This window comes from Diachasmimorpha longicaudata, chromosome 10 (genome assembly GCF_034640455.1).
Source record: "Diachasmimorpha longicaudata isolate KC_UGA_2023 chromosome 10, iyDiaLong2, whole genome shotgun sequence".
Classification (NCBI taxonomy): domain Eukaryota; kingdom Metazoa; phylum Arthropoda; class Insecta; order Hymenoptera; family Braconidae; genus Diachasmimorpha; species Diachasmimorpha longicaudata.
In genome coordinates, this window is record NC_087234.1 from 6,829,737 (window position 1) to 6,849,041 (window position 19,305).

Consider the following 19,305-nt stretch of genomic DNA (forward strand, 5'->3'; position numbering starts at 1 on the left):
AGACGGGTAATTAAGTGGGATATTTGAGGCCCAATAAAATCATTATCTATATCTTTAAACCCTAGGAGCATAAATCAATAACGGTAGGGGCTCTAATATTATAATCATAAATATTATAACAGTATTTCAAACTATACCAAGACCGATTATTTAATTGTAATAATATAATTACATGCACTTGTATTTTTTTTTCTAATTGTTCTCATTAAATTGTGAGTGTTGGTGAAGGGTAATGCCGCATATCAGGCTGCCTTCAACTCTTTCTTTCAAGAGCGGCTCAATGGTCTAGGGGTATGATTCTCGCTTTGGGTGCGAGAGGTCCCGGGTTCAAATCCCGGTTGAGCCCAATTTTTTGTTCTTTTTTTTCAATTTTTAATTATTCTAATAACTAAATCAATGTTGAATTTACAATTTAGTGTAATAACTAAATTGTTGCTCTACAGCCTTGTGGTGAAGTGCTCAGAATAATTCCCATTCGGCAATAGCATTTTGTTATTTGGTAGTTATGGGTGATGTACATTTTCTAAAATCGAACTTGCAATTTTGAAATCTTGGGAATTCTTCGTTTCTAATGGACTCTGTATAACTCATGCTCGCCTAGTACAATGACTAGAAGGGTGTAACTTTTACAGCCTCGTCGGTTAATTTTACAGTCTACGAGCACAAGAAATTTATTGACCTCAGGATGCGATATTCAAGACCCAAAAAATCATAAATTTCCAAAGGCTCCATTCACTTTCATTGTTACCTGATACGAAAAGTGGGAATGTTTTTTTTTAGAAGACCGTCCTGGAATATTAGTAGACATCGGTGTCGTAAATTTACCAAAGGCCTAGGGAACTATTAAGGCCCTTTTGAATTATGGATTTTCCATTAGCTCCGCCCCACACATGGGCTCCTGATACAAAAGTCAATATTTGTGACTTCTACAACACCCTTTGTCAATTTTACAATAAGAAACAGCAGGACATCCACTCAACTCAGCGGGTTATAGTGACGGTCAAGAAGATCATAAAATTCGGCAATCTTTTCTGGCTGTCCTTGGTTCCTGATACCAGAAATACAAGGAACGAGATTTTTTTGGAAAACCTTGTAAATTTACTGAATTTGTTTGTGATTTTCTATTTGCTGTACGTCATTCATGCCCACCTGATACAATGCCCAAAAACCAAAGTCACTTTCTGCTTATCAATCTATTAAAGTTATTTTTGATTTTCCATTTGCTGGATGTCACTCATGCTCACCTGCTACAATGCCCAAAAAAAAGTGACTTTCTGCTTGTAAATCTACTAAAGTCATTTTTGATTTTCCATTTGCTGTATGTCGCTCATGCCCACCTAATACAATGCCCAAAAAAAAGTCACTTTCTGCTTATCAATCTATTAAAGTTATTTTTGATTTTCCATTTGCTGGATTTCACTCATGCTCACCTGCTACAATGCCAAAAAAAAAGTGACTTTCTGCTTGTAAATCTACTAAAGTTATTACTGATTTTCCCTTTGCTAGATGTCACTCATGCCCACCTGATACAATGCCCAAAAAAAAAGTCACTTTCTGCTTATCAATCTATTAAAGTTATTTTTGATTTTCCATTTGCTGGATTTCACTCATGCTCACCTGCTACAATGCCAAAAAAAAAGTGACTTTCTGCTTGTAAATCTACTAAAGTCATTTTTGATTTTCCATTTGCTGTATGTCGCTCATGCCCACCTGATACAATGCCCAAAAAAAAGTGACTTTCTGCTTGTAAATCTACTAAAGTCATTTTTGATTTTCCATTTGCTGTATGTCGCTCATGCCCACCTCATACAATGCCCAAAAAAAAAGTCACTTTCTGCTTATCAATCTATTAAAGTTATTTTTGATTTTCCATTTGCTGGATGTCACTCATGCTGACCTGATACAATGCCCAAAAACAAAGTCACTTTCTGCTTGTAAATCTGCTAAAGTTATTACTGATTTTCCCTTTGCTAGATGTCACTCATGCCCACCTGATACAATGCCCAAAAACCAAAGTCACTTTTTGCTTGTAAATCTATTAAAGTCATTTTTGATTTTCCATTTGCTGTATGCCGCTCATACTCACCTGATCAATACCCAAAAACCAAAGTCATTTTCTGCTTATCAATCTATTGAATTTATTTTTGATTTTCCATTTACTGGATGTCACTCATGCTGACCTGATACAATGCCCAAAAAAAAGTCATTTTCTGCTTATCAATCTATTGAATTTATTTTTGATTTTCCATTTGCTGGATGTCACTCATGCCCACCTGATACAATGCCCAAAAAAAAGTGACTTTCTGCTTGTAAATCTACTAAAGTCATTTTTGATTTTCCATTTGCTGGATGTCACTCATGCTGACCTGATACAATGCCCAAAAACAAAGTCACTTTCTGCTTGTAAATCTGCTAAAGTTATTACTGATTTTCCCTTTGCTAGATGTCACTCATGCCCACCTGATACAATGCCCAAAAAAAAAGTCACTTTCTGCTTATCAATCTATTGAATTTATTTTTGATTTTCCATTTACTGGATGTCACTCATGCTGACCTGATACAATGCCCAAAAAAAAGTCATTTTCTGCTTATCAATCTATTGAATTTATTTTTGATTTTCCATTTGCTGGATGTTACTCATGCCCACCTGATACAATGCCCAAAAAAAAGTGACTTTCTGCTTGTAAATCTACTAAAGTCATTTTTGATTTTCCATTTGCTGGATGTCACTCATGCTGACCTGATACAATGCCCAAAAACAAAGTCACTTTCTGCTTGTAAATCTGCTAAAGTTATTACTGATTTTCCCTTTGCTAGATGTCACTCATGCCCACCTGATACAATGCCCAAAAAAAAAGTCACTTTCTGCTTATCAATCTATTAAAGTTATTTTTGATTTTCCATTTGCTGTATGTCGCTCATGCCCCCCTAATACAATGCCCAAAAAAAAGTCACTTTCTGCTTATCAATCTATTAAAGTTATTTTTGATTTTCCATTTGCTGGATTTCACTCATGCTCACCTGATACAATGCCCAAAAACAAAGTCACTTTCTGCTTGTAAATCTGCTAAAGTTATTACTGATTTTCCCTTTGCTAGATGTCACTCATGCCCACCTGATACAATGCCCAAAAAAAAAGTCACTTTCTGCTTATCAATCTATTAAAGTTATTTTTGATTTTCCATTTGCTGTATGTCGCTCATGCCCACCTGATACAATGCCCAAAAACAAAGTCACTTTCTGCTTGTAAATCTGCTAAAATTATTACTGATTTTCCCTTTGCTAGATGTCACTCATGCCCACCTGATACAATGCCCAAAAAAAAAGTCACTTTCTGCTTATCAATCTATTAAAGTTATTTTTGATTTTCCATTTGCTGGATTTCACTCATGCTCACCTGATACAATGCCCAAAAACAAAGTCACTTTCTGCTTGTAAATCTGCTAAAGTTATTACTGATTTTCCCTTTGCTAGATGTCACTCATGCCCACCTGATACAATGCCCAAAAACAAAGTCACTTTCTGCTTATCAATCTATTAAAGTTATTTTTGATTTTCCATTTGCTGTATGTCGCTCATGCCCCCCTAATACAATGCCCAAAAAAAAGTCACTTTCTGCTTATCAATCTATTAAAGTTATTTTTGATTTTCCATTTGCTGGATTTCACTCATGCTCACCTGATACAATGCCCAAAAACAAAGTCACTTTCTGCTTGTAAATCTGCTAAAGTTATTACTGATTTTCCCTTTGCTAGATGTCACTCATGCCCACCTGATACAATGTCCAAAAAAAAAGTCACTTTCTGCTTGTAAATCTGCTAAAGTTATTACTGATTTTCCCTTTGCTAGATGTCACTCATGCCCACCTGATACAATGCCCAAAAACAAAGTCACTTTCTGCTTGTAAATCTGCTAAAGTTATTACTGATTTTCCCTTTGCTAGATGTCACTCATGCCCACCTGATACAATGCCCAAAAAAAGTGACTTTCTGCTTGTAAATCTACTAAAGTCATTTTTCATTTTCCATTTGCTGGATGTCACTCATGCTGACCTGATACAATGCCCAAAAAAAGTGACTTTCTGTTTGTAAATCTACTAAAGTCATTTTTCATTTTCCATTTGCTGTATGTCTCTCATGCCCACCTGATACAATGCCCAAAATCCAAAGTCACTTTCTGCTTATCAGTCTCCTAAAGTCATTTTTGATTTTCTATCTACTGTACGTCATTTATGTTCACCTGATACAATCCCCAAAAAAGGTCACTATTAGTTAATTTGACATTAGAAGACAATGGGAAATCTACTAAAGTCAAAGTGTCCATATTCAAGGCCCAGAAAATCATGAGTTTTGAAGGTCTTTTCCAGTTTTCCGGGTCATCATTAATTTCTACTTTTCTCTGACTCATGCTTGCCTGTCAGAATGAACGAGACCTACTGCACACTACTAGGGAAAAGTGTAGGAAAATTCCTGTTAGTCCAATATTTCAACTACTTCAAATTGTAAAGTTTTCTTCGGAAATGATAGTACAGTTTCATGTTCTCCGGGTCCTAAAAGTCAAAAACAATTTTAGATCGTTTGACTTTCTCACCTCACCCATTCATAGGAATGTCCCTCAATTTGAAAGTCAATCGATAAAACTTTAAGAAACATAAATTTAAATAACATAAACATAAACATAAATTTTTCACCGCATCTACACTTTTCATGGTCTCCTGATACCGCTCAGGGGCAGATGAGAATTTTGGGCCGACACTCGGCTGATTCGGCCGTTCAACAATAGAGGGACTTCCCCAAATAAAGCACATATATTTGCACACAATGTAAAGTAAATAAACTTAGTAAATTCTCCTGTTCCTAGTATTATTCTCAAGAATAATTTTTTTCATTAAGAATTTTCCATATTTTTGCCAAATATTTTTCTCAACATCTGAACGGAACCGATGAGAGAAAATATATGAGCAATGGGACTCATTATAAAATGAGCAAGCGACGGAAATTTTTCGATTTAATGTGCCATTATTTTGGGCCCTGCAGACACTTCTTTTCCTTTATATTCTCCTGGCATACCTGGATATTTTTGGGCCCTACGGCAATGCCCTAATGACACAGCACACCTGCCTGAGTAATGGGGCCCCATTCTCCTAGGCCCCCTAGGGTCTTCAAAGAATGGGCCTTGCTAAATATTTAAGTTTTACATTTCTGATGGTCTCCTGGTAATACACCATATCAGTATCATCACCTCATTTCTATCCCCAAATTTTCTAAAAATTAATATATGACGCTAAATTTTCATTTGACGTTGGAGAAATTTTATTCCGCTAAACAAATGACTGTGCCGATAGAGTAGAAAATTACTGTGCCAGTAGAGTAAATTTACAGTGCGTCAGGATAAAATTTTTCTTGTGTAGATTGAAAAGTAGTCATTATATGTTAATTTTTGTTCAGTTTTGGGGGAAAATGAGGTAATACGGACTCATTATATGCTTTTAGATAGCGGTAGGGTGTTTGTCAACAATTTATGTCCATAAAGCTCAAGATTCAACATATATTCAATATCCACACACCACACGAATAAATCGTATTAATTGGAGACCAAAAGTCGGACTACCAAAACGGCATGAAAATAGAAGCCACCGGGAGCTTTCAAGTATCAACTGAATGTTAATGGTCAATACATTGTGCCCATTAATTCGCGAGAGTAATTACACGAGGCGAAACGATATACGTAATACCCAAATGATAATAGTTTTGATGGGAAATGAAATTTGTACGGTTGAAATTAACTTTTGGATCATGAATTTCATGTTTCACTGTGTTGTTATCGACATTACGTCCCCTGTAAATTGTATTTCAACTATTATTATCTCGAATGAATGGAATAAAATGATTTTTAAGTCGTCGTATTTCATAGCGATGATAAAATATCCATAAATTCCAATTAGAATGTAAATTTGATTGAATGCAAGATGTGGGTATCGAATAAATACCCTTTATTTATTTTTAATGACGTGATTTTTTTTTTTATTCCGATGAAATATTGAGATGAAATGACGGAGGGGTTATTCACTGCTACGGTTATTCTGTTACAAATTAAGGGTCGTGAATTCCCCGGCGTGGCATATTTCAAGAAAATATCAACTTTCACAGGATTTTTCTCACCGTATCGGGTTCACATGGGGCGACTAAAAATGACTCTAGTACTTGACTTTATGTGCTGGAGGGAAAAAGTACATATAAAAAATCGGGGATGCGGGGGAATATTATTTACTTCGTTATTTTTTTTCACGACTGTTGATGATAGAGTTATTCCATAGCCCAGGGAATTGGGTATTAAATTAATAAACAATAACACCTCCACAACTCCTCAACTTCTCGAATGATAAAAAGAGCTTTTTATCAATTCGAAAAATCATCCAGCGAGCTTTCTGGTGACTTGCAGGGGCACTTTATCTTTAGACGGTCTTCAAAAGACAATTTTCGAGGGATAAAAAAATTAGCCACTTGGAAAACCACCAAGAATAGACGATATACTATTTTTCTAGCTCTCTATGACAATAATAAGAGATATTTTCCCCTATTTTTCATCTCTCGCAGCTATCTACACCGAAACAGACGCCATCTTGTGGCTTAATTACAACAGTATACTCCAGCCGCGATAACCGAGCAGTTGAGTGGGCGGTAGGCACCACCCATTGTGGGTAGGGAGAAGGGGAGGAAAGTGGGAGAATCAAGAGGATGAGGAAGTTTAACCGAAGATCCGAGAGCCAGGTTTGTTATAACAATAATTATGTTAATTGGACGGCATTCCATTTCCATTACTCGAGTTTTGTTCGAACGCGGTACTATCAACATACCCCTCTGTACCCATCAAATTTACCCTGGGGTGGGGTTGTTTCTCAGTCTCTCTCTCCCCCCTCCCTCACCGTCCCACACGGAATCAAACTGAACTATGATGTATCAGCTGATTCCATTTAGTTTCTCCAAGTAATTGGGGAGTAATTAAATTTTGTGACAGAGCAGGGGAAGGGAGGTAAATTAAGAGAAGAACAAGTTTTTAAAAATTGACGGCAATGGAAAAAACAAAATTATTAAGTAGAATAACCAAAAAATGTTTGAGATATAAAAAAAAATATGTTGAATTGTTCAAGTCGAGCAACTAAATGAATACCTGATGATCATAAACCTTCAACAACTCCACGAATTGCCGTAAATTTAAAAAATTAACGCAACTGTGAATTTTTCAATTGAATATTACGTATTCAGTTGAGGGGCGGGAGGGAAGGAGGATGAAATTTTCTCATATATTCCCCCAAGGAGCCGGCGCTGGGATATGTGTACCAGTGCTCTAGCATTCCGGACGTGCGGTTTTCCACGTACAGATGAAGAAGGTGCCCGACAACGTCAGGGTCGGACTGTGCGCCTCAAGTAATCCTATATCAAGTCAGAGCAAGGAAAGAGAATCCCATGGTTCTACACCCCCCACTAATTTGAATTCCGAATGAATTGAGTCCTGGGGGTGCCTCCAATCTCCAGGACAAAGTGAATATTCTTAGCTATCCCTCCAACACTTATTCAATTAATTCCATCACCACCCGACTTTTAATTGGATAGTTTCGAAAATGACGAAATTTTGATTGGACTATTACCAAAATTTGAAATAGAAATTAGAAGATGTTTAACCCAATTATAAATCTGCACGAGGCAGTTAGGAAATGGCTCTAATAGCAGAGCAATTAATTGCAAAATATTTCTTACTGTATATAAAACAAATTACTGGAGTCGAGAGCCTCTCCAGGCCAAAGCTCACAGTTCATTAAATATTGCAATATTATTCTTCAGAAGACTTCACATTATTCCCAAACATAATTAAATAATCTAAAAATAGAGCCATTCAAGTGCTTCCCCTCGTGAGCGAAAATGTTTTTAAAAACAACATTGAAAAATATCAATAAATCCTTTCGCCATTCTCAAAAACATCAATTTGTCTGATGTCAAAGAAAACATGAAGCACAACTGCAACTACTACTCTCAACGTACACTCGACCACGGGCCACAAGTAGCGGAGACCCGAGTTGTGTCAGACAAGTAGATCACCCCATTCTCCTTCGCTCTGCTCTTCCTCCTCGCCCTCCCCCCCCCCCCCTCCCGCAACCCCCTAAAATACCTCACTGCCGGCTTGACTGCCATAGACGAGACCACTTCAGCATTCTGAAGTGCTCGGCAATGTCTCGAATTAAAGCAGAACCAGTGATTCATAAAAATAAAATGAGAATAACAAAAAGAAAAAAAAATTTTCCCCCTCGAATACAAAATTCACCGAAAAAATATATCTCATACATCTCAATGAGCAGAGAGTGCTCATTCCAAGTCAATGGTGTCCTCATTTTTCATGAGATTAATTTTTTTTAATTGAAAAAATCACAATTTTGAGGTCTTTAAAAAATCTACTGTTGTGAATGTCAAATTTCTGAAGTTTTTCTATAAAATGTCCGGGGCAGCATTGGATTTTTTCTGAGAAATTTCTCCCCGTGAAGGTAGAAACATAAAAATAGACTTGGGCACATCAAGAAGGGGTCAGATGACTTCTATCAGAAAGTCTCGAATCTCTGATTGTTTTTTTTTTTAATTTTAGGTTATTAAAGAGAAAATATCTTGGCTATTTCTGAAGATGGAGTGGGGAACTCTTTAAAAGCCAACTGGGGGTGTAAGTAGTAGATGCTCCATTGAATGGGCGAGGGGGTGGGGTAGGTAGGGAAGGGAATGGGGGTGGATTTGCTATGGGCAAGTCCCACTGCTGATTACGTACACCATAGTGAGACGAGACTACTTCAAAGACGAGTACACCGGTGTCTCAAATTAAAGAGGAACGAACTACTCGTCTTCTTTGGAGTGAACTCTCGTTCACTCGTCCAATTCCACCCTCGAACTTTTTTTTGTTACCTCAGTGTCCTTTTCTCGGTGGTGGAATGGGAAATGGTAGAAGGGAATGTGGAAAAATTCAAATTCGGGGATGATTAACTGTGGGATGAGAAGTTGGGAGGGAGATAGAGATGAAGATGAAACTGGAAATTGTTTCTGGCGATTGATGAATTTTTGAATGAGATATTATTGCAGTGGAGGAGAGAGATTTAACGTTAAATTGAAAAAAAAAGTTATTTGTACCTCTTTCTCTTTCGTCGGAACTATAATTGTTACAGTACGCAATTTGCTCAACAAAAAAGATTAATCAATTTTAGAATAAAAATTATGGAGAATTGAAAAACCATAACAGCAAATGGTGAAATGACCTTGAAAGTCTGATGGAAATAGTCGACATTCGCAGACCTATTCCTCACTCCATTCCCTCCTCTCCCCGTAAATTCTAATTTATCCCCCCGCGAAAACCCGATAAATTGCATTCAGAACTTTTAATTTGATTAGAACTAAAGTGGATGCGGCTCCATGTGGTCAGCCGCAATCAGTAGATAGAGCCAACTAAAGTGCGATAACCAGTTAGGGTAGGGATACTGGATGTATCTACTGCTAGTCAGACAGATTGCGGTGCTGACGTTCTCTCCAGTGGTTATATCTTCCATCAGGAGAATTCCCTTAATTTTTCCATCAAAATATTCTCCACATTATCATTATTGTTACGAGAATAATCTCATAAATTTTTCAATCACCAAAAATCTTTTTATTTTCAATGTTTTTGTATGAAATTCGTAAAAAATTGAGGTTGAATTTCAATGTCTCTCATGAGTCAGAATGCGAGGAAAAAATTGGTGTCACATGTCCACCATGATTCAGTATACACCCGATAACACGGTTCAGCGTCATTGCCCCTTTTATTCCTATATCCCTCTACCCCCCGTTGCTCCTCTCGTCGACAAGAGAAATGCCCCTTTAGTCGTTCACCCGCAACGATTTTCATTTTCACGTTTTATTCTTTTTATTGGGGTGTTAAAAGTTATGTCGCGTATAGAGTTAGGCAAAATGGGGCTTGCACGTTTATGCCTGATTAAAATATACCCGCTCTCCTCTCCATTCCACCCCATGAATAATTCGCCCGTATTTTTTCTCCTATTAAACAATATTTCATTGATTAATTGGCCCAGGATTGTCAATATTTCCACGATATTGAATAGAATTAATTTTTACTGGAGTTGTTTAGGAGTAAAAAAAATTGTTGATTTGCCCGGAACTACGGAGAGGGCAACAGTAAGTGAGTAGTTCATTTCATTTGAATTTAATGCTAAACGTGATTCATTTAGATAATTGGGTAATTAAGTTAATCGACTGTGTGGAGATTGTTCGATTGTCCTGGGAGGGAGTGTATTTTCTGGTAATAAAATTCACGTCTCTCTGTTACGACAATGAAAACGGTAAATCGTGAGAGGAATTTGGAATAACTTTCGCGGATGACGGGTCGAATGAAAATCATCGATTGTGATAAGCGAAGAGTGATAAGAAAAATCTTGAGGGGAATAGTAAAAAATTTAACAACAGGAGTTAAATATTAAGGACATAAATAATTGAGCCATTAATATGAGATATACCTCTGTACACATTTTGCTGACCAACAATCTCTACTTCCAACATCATATCTCACAGCAGTAGAACAGATTTAGACCCTCTACCCCTGAAACTTTCTGAATTATCGTCGTGAAAAACTCTCTTCCATTGAAAATTATAACTCGGAAAACTAACAATGAGAAATTGATCAACTTCTTCATATACTTTCGGATTATGACAGTATATATCAGTCCTGAAGATGATTAAAAGTGATCGAAGAATATTAATTTTACTTTGTTCTTCTCCCCACCACTAAAATTTTACTAAATAAAAAATTCTCCTCGTGTAATCTATCGACACTATCACTCCACTATCTGCAATATGAGATCGATTTCCCACTTGTTTTCGTCTCAATTCTGTCACGAGTCGAATTCTCCTCATGGAGAGCCTAAAAAGGGTTGAAATATGGTAGAATGACCGCTGAAAATGGTGACCAAGTGGTGGATGAAAGAAAATTGTCTGGACAATATTCGTTCGATCACTAAAAGCCGCACATTTTCCAGGACGCCGTGGCATCTCCCGTTACGGTGGAAATTCGACGCCAGAGTGAAGGAAAATACGTCGCATCCCTCGGCATACATACCCACCCCTACCCTCTACTCCTCCCATCATCCCTGACTGTTCATTCTTCCCTCTCCCCCTAGAAAACCTTCGCCACTGCCTTCCATTCCCTCTCGTCTCAATATCCGAGATCGAAAAATCCTTTCACGGGTATATATACCGGCCTGGTGTCATGCCAAAGTCAACAGCCAGTGGGAAATATTTTTTTCATATATCCTACCTCACTGCTCTCACTTTGGCTACTGATAAGTCACGTGTATTTTCTAATCCCAATTTTTTTCCTATTTTTTGCAATTTGTAAAATATTTTTTCCTCATTCTCTCAAAATTGGCCCTAAGTTTCCAGGATTTAATTATTTTGTTAAATAATTGAGCAATATTTCGGTGCCAGAGGGGTTCAATGACTTCGCTATTTCAAAGCCTCGATAAGTTCAGAAGATACATGAAAAAAATCAGCAGGAGTTTGCATTTTTTACCCTCCCCCCCTGATGATATTTAAAGAAATTTTCTTTCTCCAGAAGTTTATTAAAATTATTTTTCATATACGATCCAGATTTCCCTGTGCTGGAGTGAACTCCGTAGATAATAATTTTGCGCCCTCCATCGAAAATTCTTCCCACTCTCATCTCCCTCTCCTCCTCACCCCCCCGTAGTGATCATACCTACCTCTCTCCTCACATCTTAAATTTTACGGCCAACGATGAAAGTACTGGGTTGAGGATAAGGTGTACAAGGTGGCTTTGCCGAGTGTTTTACGAGCATCTACGTACTTGCCCGAGCATAAAAGTCCGCCCTTTACCCTTCATCGATGAGAGGTGGCAGGGAGAGAGAAAGAGAAAGAGAGAGAGGTGGTCCTGGCAGGCGTCTCCCAGACGGTTATGTGACTTTTGTGTAAAGTTACCAGAGCTTTCTATTTCCCTCTCCATCCATCTCTCCCACTGCAACTCCTCGGCCAGTTCCCACTATCGATCTTCAATTCAAACTGACTTTGCGTGTCTGACTACTGAGGGGATTTAGCCACTGCGCATATGTTTCATATGTAGTACTCAAGGAGAGCTTTAAAAGTCCGGGTGAATAGGACTGTTGAATTCACGAGAAATGGCTGCTACATGGAATAATATGAGATGAAAAATTTGTTGGCGGTGTAGAGATCAAGTGTGAGATTAATTTGAATATTTCGATGATAGAGTGGAAGAAGGGAATGCGTAATGATCTCAAAAAATTTCGGAAAATTAATGATCAAAGGGGAAAAGTAAATAATGAACCTCTGTCATTTCTTGAGACAACTTAAGACATCCTAATCATTACATCACTTTTTTCAATTTAATTCATCATTCGAAATTAAGGAGGGAGAGAGGGAGGGGGAGAGGGTAATGACAAGAAAATGATTTGCAAGATTTAATACCAAACAAAAAAGCTCTTAAACTCTTTCTGTCCTCCAAATACTTGAACAATCCCTAATTATGAAGCTACATTAATTTATTTCTAATATAAATTTCAAAATGGATTGAAAAAATTGATCATGTAAATTCAAACATTATCACTCACCCATTGTGCCCCCACGTTCCCCCTATTCTCCAGTAGTCACGGCTGTCTTTCCCGTATCGATTATTTAATCCCGCTCGTATGAGGCCGTTTAATTAATAATTTAAGCTAAAGCGAGGCAAGAAATTTTTTCCATGAATTTTAGAAACTGTCACCCTAGTGCAACAGGTTAACGGCAGCCATTTACAAACGCCCGTGTATACCCCTCACTATTCTCTTCACCGTGAAATTGTTTAAATGTTGTAGGTTAAAGAAGAGACGCCATTTTTAACCTCTCACTCATCAAATCAACGCGCAACAGGTGACCGTCTGGCGCTAACCCCATACGTATCCCTTGACCTTGTCGTTAGATTGTTTCTTCAGGCGTTTTTTGGGGGACTTTGGGTTGCCCTCTGGCGGTGGCGTCTCTAAGACACTACCGCGAGGGTTCATAACCTACAGAGGAAACTAAATACTCGAGGATATTCGATGCGAGAAAGGCTTTCACATTTTTTAAAGATAATTCCAATTTTTGCAAGAAAAAAGGTAATCATTACTTGAGGAAAACGAAGGGAAAAATTATTTAGATGAAGTGAATCTACTCGCGAACAGGAAACAAGAGAATAAAGTCGCAAATAGTGCAAAACGTCCCTGCAGCTCAGTCTCTGTCTCCTATTATTTTATTTTTTAAATTACTATTATGCTTATTATCAGAAGCAACAGGTAAAATTTATTCTTCATTTTATCATAATGCAGAAAAGAGCGTGGAATAACTGTCATTCGAGTGGAATACTTCGTTTACGTTGGGAAAAAATATTGTTTGCTGAAGTTGGAAAATTACCCTGTGATCGATCACTACCTGGAAGAGCACTCTGACGTAATCGTACGGTCAACTTCTACATTCAAGGTAGAGGGGGAATGAAATTAGTTCGCAACAGGTAGCTGTCTATCAAACGAATACGACATTGAAGTAATTTGACAATTGTTTTTTTTTTCCAATTTTTCTAAACAAAGTCTATGTTTCATTCTTGCATTGAGACCTTGTCTAATGAATGATCGATGAGTAAAAGTCAATAAATTGAAATATTATCATGATTCGAACGTGCAATGCTCAATGGGAAAATACTTGGAATTTTTTTGAGTTCCCAATTTTTTTCTGACTTCAAAATAAAAATTGAAAATGTTTAAAAAATAGAATGTTTCCATTTCTCAGCAAATGCGTTTTGCAATTCCTAAAAAATTAGGATAAAAAAAGGGCGAAAGCAAACAAGAGCTGTAGGAGGATGATTTTGCCTAGTATTTTAAATATTTATTTTACGTGGTAAAAATAAAAATCGAGGGATTAAGTTTTCGGTAAATACTTTGGACTACACTTTAGCGGACACCCCATTCTGTCAGCACACTGAACCGTTGTTCGATATTGCAAGAACGGTTATATCCTGTCCCCACTATGTCCCTCCCCCACCTGAAGACAAGATGGCCGACAGTGGGTGCCTGTGGAGATGTCACGAAATGGCGCTTGCGCAGTTTAGGTACTTCTCCTCCTGGCGTTTTCGCTGTACAATTATATTGCCAAGGCTCCTCATTCAACGTTTATTGATGAAATGAAGGAGAAAATGTAGATGAAGTGAACATCCCACGCTACTCCGTGAATATCATATTTCCAATTTAAATTTGAAAACCACTCCGGCTGTTTATTCGACGGACGGTGCGTCGGCTGACGTTCAACTTATTTTAATTGTGAAATTATCCCGGCAATTAGGAATTTTCCAAGAAAATATCCCAGTACAGTTTCCGTTGAAACTTTAAGGACTTAAAAACGAGATTTTCCTAGCTGTCCTATTACATGGAAATTTACCACAATTTCCACTTCTCATCTCAATTTTCAATGTGAGTTTGAACTCAATTTTGAATCAATTGAGAATTCCCAAAAGTTGTTATTAAATTTTCAAAATTGTATCATTTATCATTGGAGAGAAATTTTATGTGACTTTGATATTATTAAAATATTCTTGTCCCAAAAAATTTACGCAAAAAAAAAATGCCAAAACCCGGAAACGATTTTCACTAGATTTCCGGGGAGCGAGGGGAGAGACGACTAGTGCACTCCACTTGTTGGTGAGACATTGGGGGTAGGGGTTTCGGTTATGGATGGTAGGTTGGGGGCTGAGCAACAGATGCCCTCCGGGCTCGAATCCGGGCCAGTTTGAGGGGGATTGCACTGAGAGTTACCTACTCGCTCGAGCGAATATTCGTACTAGTGTTCCTTTCAAATTTTGTTTAGCAGAGAAGCTGTACTGTTTACTTTACAAACCCTATATTTCCTCTTGCACCCTACCACGCTGGTAAAAATTGCAAAAAATCTCTCAATGGGGTAGTGGGATGGAGACCCTTATTTGATAGGCAAGAAAATTTACCCTCAAATAGAAAGAACGACGAATCGTCAATTTGGAATAAATTTTCCAAACCATCGATTGAGGTCATCAATACTGCCCCAAGCCCATCCATCCCCTCCTGCCCCGTGAATTGGCCCCTCCACGAATTAATTTCTCCGGAATTCTACCACAAAAGAAAGTCAGTGAAATTAAATGAATAATTACTAGCAGAGAGCTATCATAAGGACAACTACTCAAAATTGTTGCCGAGGAACCCTCTCACCCCCACCTCCCTTTATGGAAGAAGCCATTTTATTTATCGTCTACTCCTGAAAATGGAGGACATATTGAATTGCGAACCAATTGTGTGAAGATATGAAAAGAGGATACAAAAAAAAGAGAATAGGTAGATGAATGGTGCGACGGCCGGAGGGGGCTGAAGAGGGGAGAGGGTTGGAGCGCCAGTACACGAAGTAGGTCAGTAACGCTTGCCTGTGCGCCCCTGGGCTACCCTCTCCAGACGACTCTGCACTGGGGTTTCGCGTTTACGCATGTACTGCCCGTAAATTGCCACAACTCTAGCGAAATTATTCTGCCCTGATATTTTTGCAAATAATTAATTGTGGAATAATTTTGAAAATACCTGAATATTGCGAACAAAGAGGGAAAATTTCGCTGGTAAATATCGCACGTATGAATTTACGAGAAAAAAATTCCGGGAATTATGTCCAATTGAGGTGGCAAAAATGAGTGCACTGGGTCTGCTTATTCTCAAGAATATCGTGATCATAAACGGAGAATACTGGGTGGGAAAAGGTGCCCGTGTAAATGTAATTTCAGGGTGAGAGATTTTTATCGAGGGATATTTGATACACCTAATGGAGAAATTGAATTTTCCAAGAGAACAGAGAATTCTTCAAGCATTCCAAACGTAGAAATATTTTTTCTCTTGAAAAGGAAAAATTTACCCGAGATAGAAATTTAATTTTTCTTTCTTCTAAAATCAATTTTTCCTTGTTGAAGAAATTTTTTTTTCCCGCAAAACAATGAATTTTCAGATGGAAAAGACATTTTCTTGACAAATGATTTTTTTCCAGTGAGAATTTTCGCTTTTTTCCAGCTTGACATCACTTCGAAATGCTTTGATTCCGGAATATAGGAGGACACAAGCACCTCTGAAAGTTTTTTTATGACCACAGACGAGTGGTGGGAGCATTATGGAAGGGATGGGAGAATGGCTCAAAGTTTCGCACACCAGTAGGACCAGGGACTTTGGTGCGCGGCGCTGCAATCAATACGTAGTTCACTCTCGTGTTGAGGTTAGCCCTCCCCTCCCCCTCTCCTCGACACCCACCCACCCCGCTGACTCCGGTACAAACCCCCTTTTTATATCCTCCAGTCAACCCCTTTTCACTGGCAACTGGGGCGATGATACGCGCACCCGTCGGAAACGGTCATTCCGGACGTTGGTGCTTTGATGTGATGATTATCACTTAACGCATAACTTAATTTTCGAATCAATAAACATGTAATGTGACGTACAACAGTTTGATGATTATTCCCCTTTTCAAATGGGGTGGAAATTATTATCGCTGGGTGAACGCATTTCCATTTCCATGTTTTTTAGGATATGAATTTGCGAAACGAATTGGAAGTTTTGGCATTTTTGCTTCCGAATGACCGCTTTGTAATTATTCAAATTTATTCGAACCCCACATATATCCCAGTCAGAAGATGTACTATTGGCGAATAAAAAACTCTCCATCTCCCCTAATCCCTGACAAAATTCAAGTTTCCAAAATATTTTTTTTCAAAATAACGACGTCACACGTCAGAAAACGTCAACTGGATTATTTTCATCGATTTCTACTCATTTAAATTGGAATTCTCAACTATTTTTTTCTCATTTTTTTTTCTTCGTGAAAAATGAAGCCCAAAGATACAGACAATACGAGGACATTTTTGTACTTTAGAAAAATGGTATAGACCAGTCGTGAGATATTACCGTCTGTATACACAGTTATAACGCTTTTATTTTATTTATTTTTTTTTTTCGGGGAAATGGAGTGAGGTTTGGGTTTCAGGCTCGTAGCGTCGATTTTGTGACGATAAATTTACAGAGTCCATAAAACTGTGGTGGGAGCTTGCGCTGAACCCACAGATCTCTGTGTACTGTATTGCTTGCACAACATTCTCGTTCCGTCCCCCCTCCCCTTTCATCCCACCCTCACCAACACCCCCACAATGTTTTTCGGTGGTGGTTGGATTTTTATGTTTGCGTTTCATAAAGTCTTTGAGGTGCACTTGCAAATTTATCATTTATTCCTCATTAAAAAAAATAAATAAATAAATTATTGTCACTATTGTCAATTTACTGACTAAAAATGCCCATGACAAATCGTCAAATATTACGCAGTTAATTAATGAAAAAAGAGATCAAAGCTCGAGGGGTAACAGCAGAGGCGAAAAAAAAAATTGTTAAAATTCAAAAAAATCAATGGATTGTATCAAAAAATCCGTTCAAACGAATGCAATAACAGTAATCTTCCTAACGAGACAGCCAATTACCCTTCTATATCACCAATCATATTGACATTGTATTTTTTTATTCATCAGTTAACTACATGGACGGTAAAAAAAGGATTTGTACCAGTGGGGTGGGGGGGTGAATCGCCGAGTGAGACGAGTGTCATTGTATGTAGGTAATCCCGTAGACTTAGCGAAGGGATTAACGGGGCAGTAATTGGCACTGGCACTGAAGGTAGAAAACGAGTGAAACTGTTATATCATGAACACCAGGGGTCGGAGCAGTCGGTAAGGGCGAGGGAGGGAGGAAGAAGGGGGAGGGGGGGTCAATAACCCTTTATTCAAAGCCCAATGAAAATCTCTTCGTCGAGGGTGGACCTTGTAAGTGAAACCCCCTGGAGTCCGTTTAACCCGGTTTCCGCGGGGGCAAAATGGGACACTATCACGTCACCACTACCACAAGCTGCGCCCGCATCCAGGAATCCTCCCGGTGATGGGGGATATCCAGCTAATTTATTAAGCAATTGCTCCGAAAAGTTGACATTCCAGAAGTATTCAATAATATCAAATATGTAGAAGGAAATTTTAGGTGAAAATTAGACCTCCAAAGGGCGAAACGAGGGACGAAGATTATTTTTATCACAAAAATTACCCTTCAAAGTCTGATTTATCCAACAATTTTTCCAACTTGACCTAAAAGTGGGTGATTGCCATTTCATCCCACGTTTCACTCTCCAGAGGTCTAATTATTATCCAAAATTTCTTGTCGTGTAGATATTCAACCCCTGCCTTCCCCTCCCCAAAATCAGCATCTAACGAAAATATTGCGAATGAATACGATAAAATTACAGGGGAAAAAAAAGCTTTCAACAAGAGATGGAGATTTGCGTGGAAATACAGTCTTTCCGTAGTGTGTGGCACGGAGGATCTATCGACCTCTTGGCTCGCCTCCTCGCTTTTCCACCGTGGAAACTAGTTAAGGGTGGTGCCACGATGAGATACGGTCTCACTGCTCTCGGGGAATGGGCGAAAAGAGGTTATGTCTTCGGGCAATGCCGTACGTTCCGCCATATTCCTTACTCTTCATCTTTCTTTCCGAATGTGTATACGTATGTGTGTATATGTATATTCTTCATATACTCCGTCAGTCACTCCTACCCGTACCTTCAGCACTTTCGCCGAGCCCTTTACGTGCACTCGGCCATCCTCTTTCATCGTGGGATATGATTCACAACGCTAAATTTGTATGAAGTCATTTTTCGCTGGAGATGAAGGACTACAAGATGGATGTGCTTGTTATCATTACAATAATTTTTCAACATTTTCCGAGTATTTCCATGCAACTCAAAGCTACCTCAAAACGCCATTTTAAACAGTCCAATGAATTTTCCCACTTTTCCCCAGATGATTCCAACTAATAAAAATGAAATTGTTGTTCCTCAAATCTGTCCATTACTTTTCGCACAAAAGTCGTAACAGTGTGTGTCTGTGTGTGTGTACGTGTGTGTCGAGGATATTTCACCCTCTCGCTCTATTTAATTTCTTGGTTAGCGCACTGGAGGAAACGAAACAATAGAAAATCTATAATAACGTCAGGACACATTTCTGCCTCAGTCTGGGGTAGTGTTTTTTTTTCCCCCATTCCTCAATAAATGGCACCATGCTGAGTTTCTGAGTGCTACTCTGCCACCCTGGGCTACATACAAGCTTAAATGACGATCTATTTACTTCTGAGAGAGACTGAAAGTGCCCGATCGTAAAAGCATT

The 19,305-nt window shown here is 38.3% G+C and overlaps 1 non-coding gene across 1 annotated transcript; it reads left to right on the forward strand.

The window, feature by feature from the left end:
- Positions 1 to 274: 274 nt before the first annotated feature.
- On the forward strand, positions 275 to 346 carry Trnap-ugg (transfer RNA proline (anticodon UGG)). The gene has a single exon. It is a non-coding gene; the product is annotated as a tRNA-Pro (tRNA).
- The last annotated feature ends 18,959 nt before the right edge of the window (positions 347 to 19,305 follow it).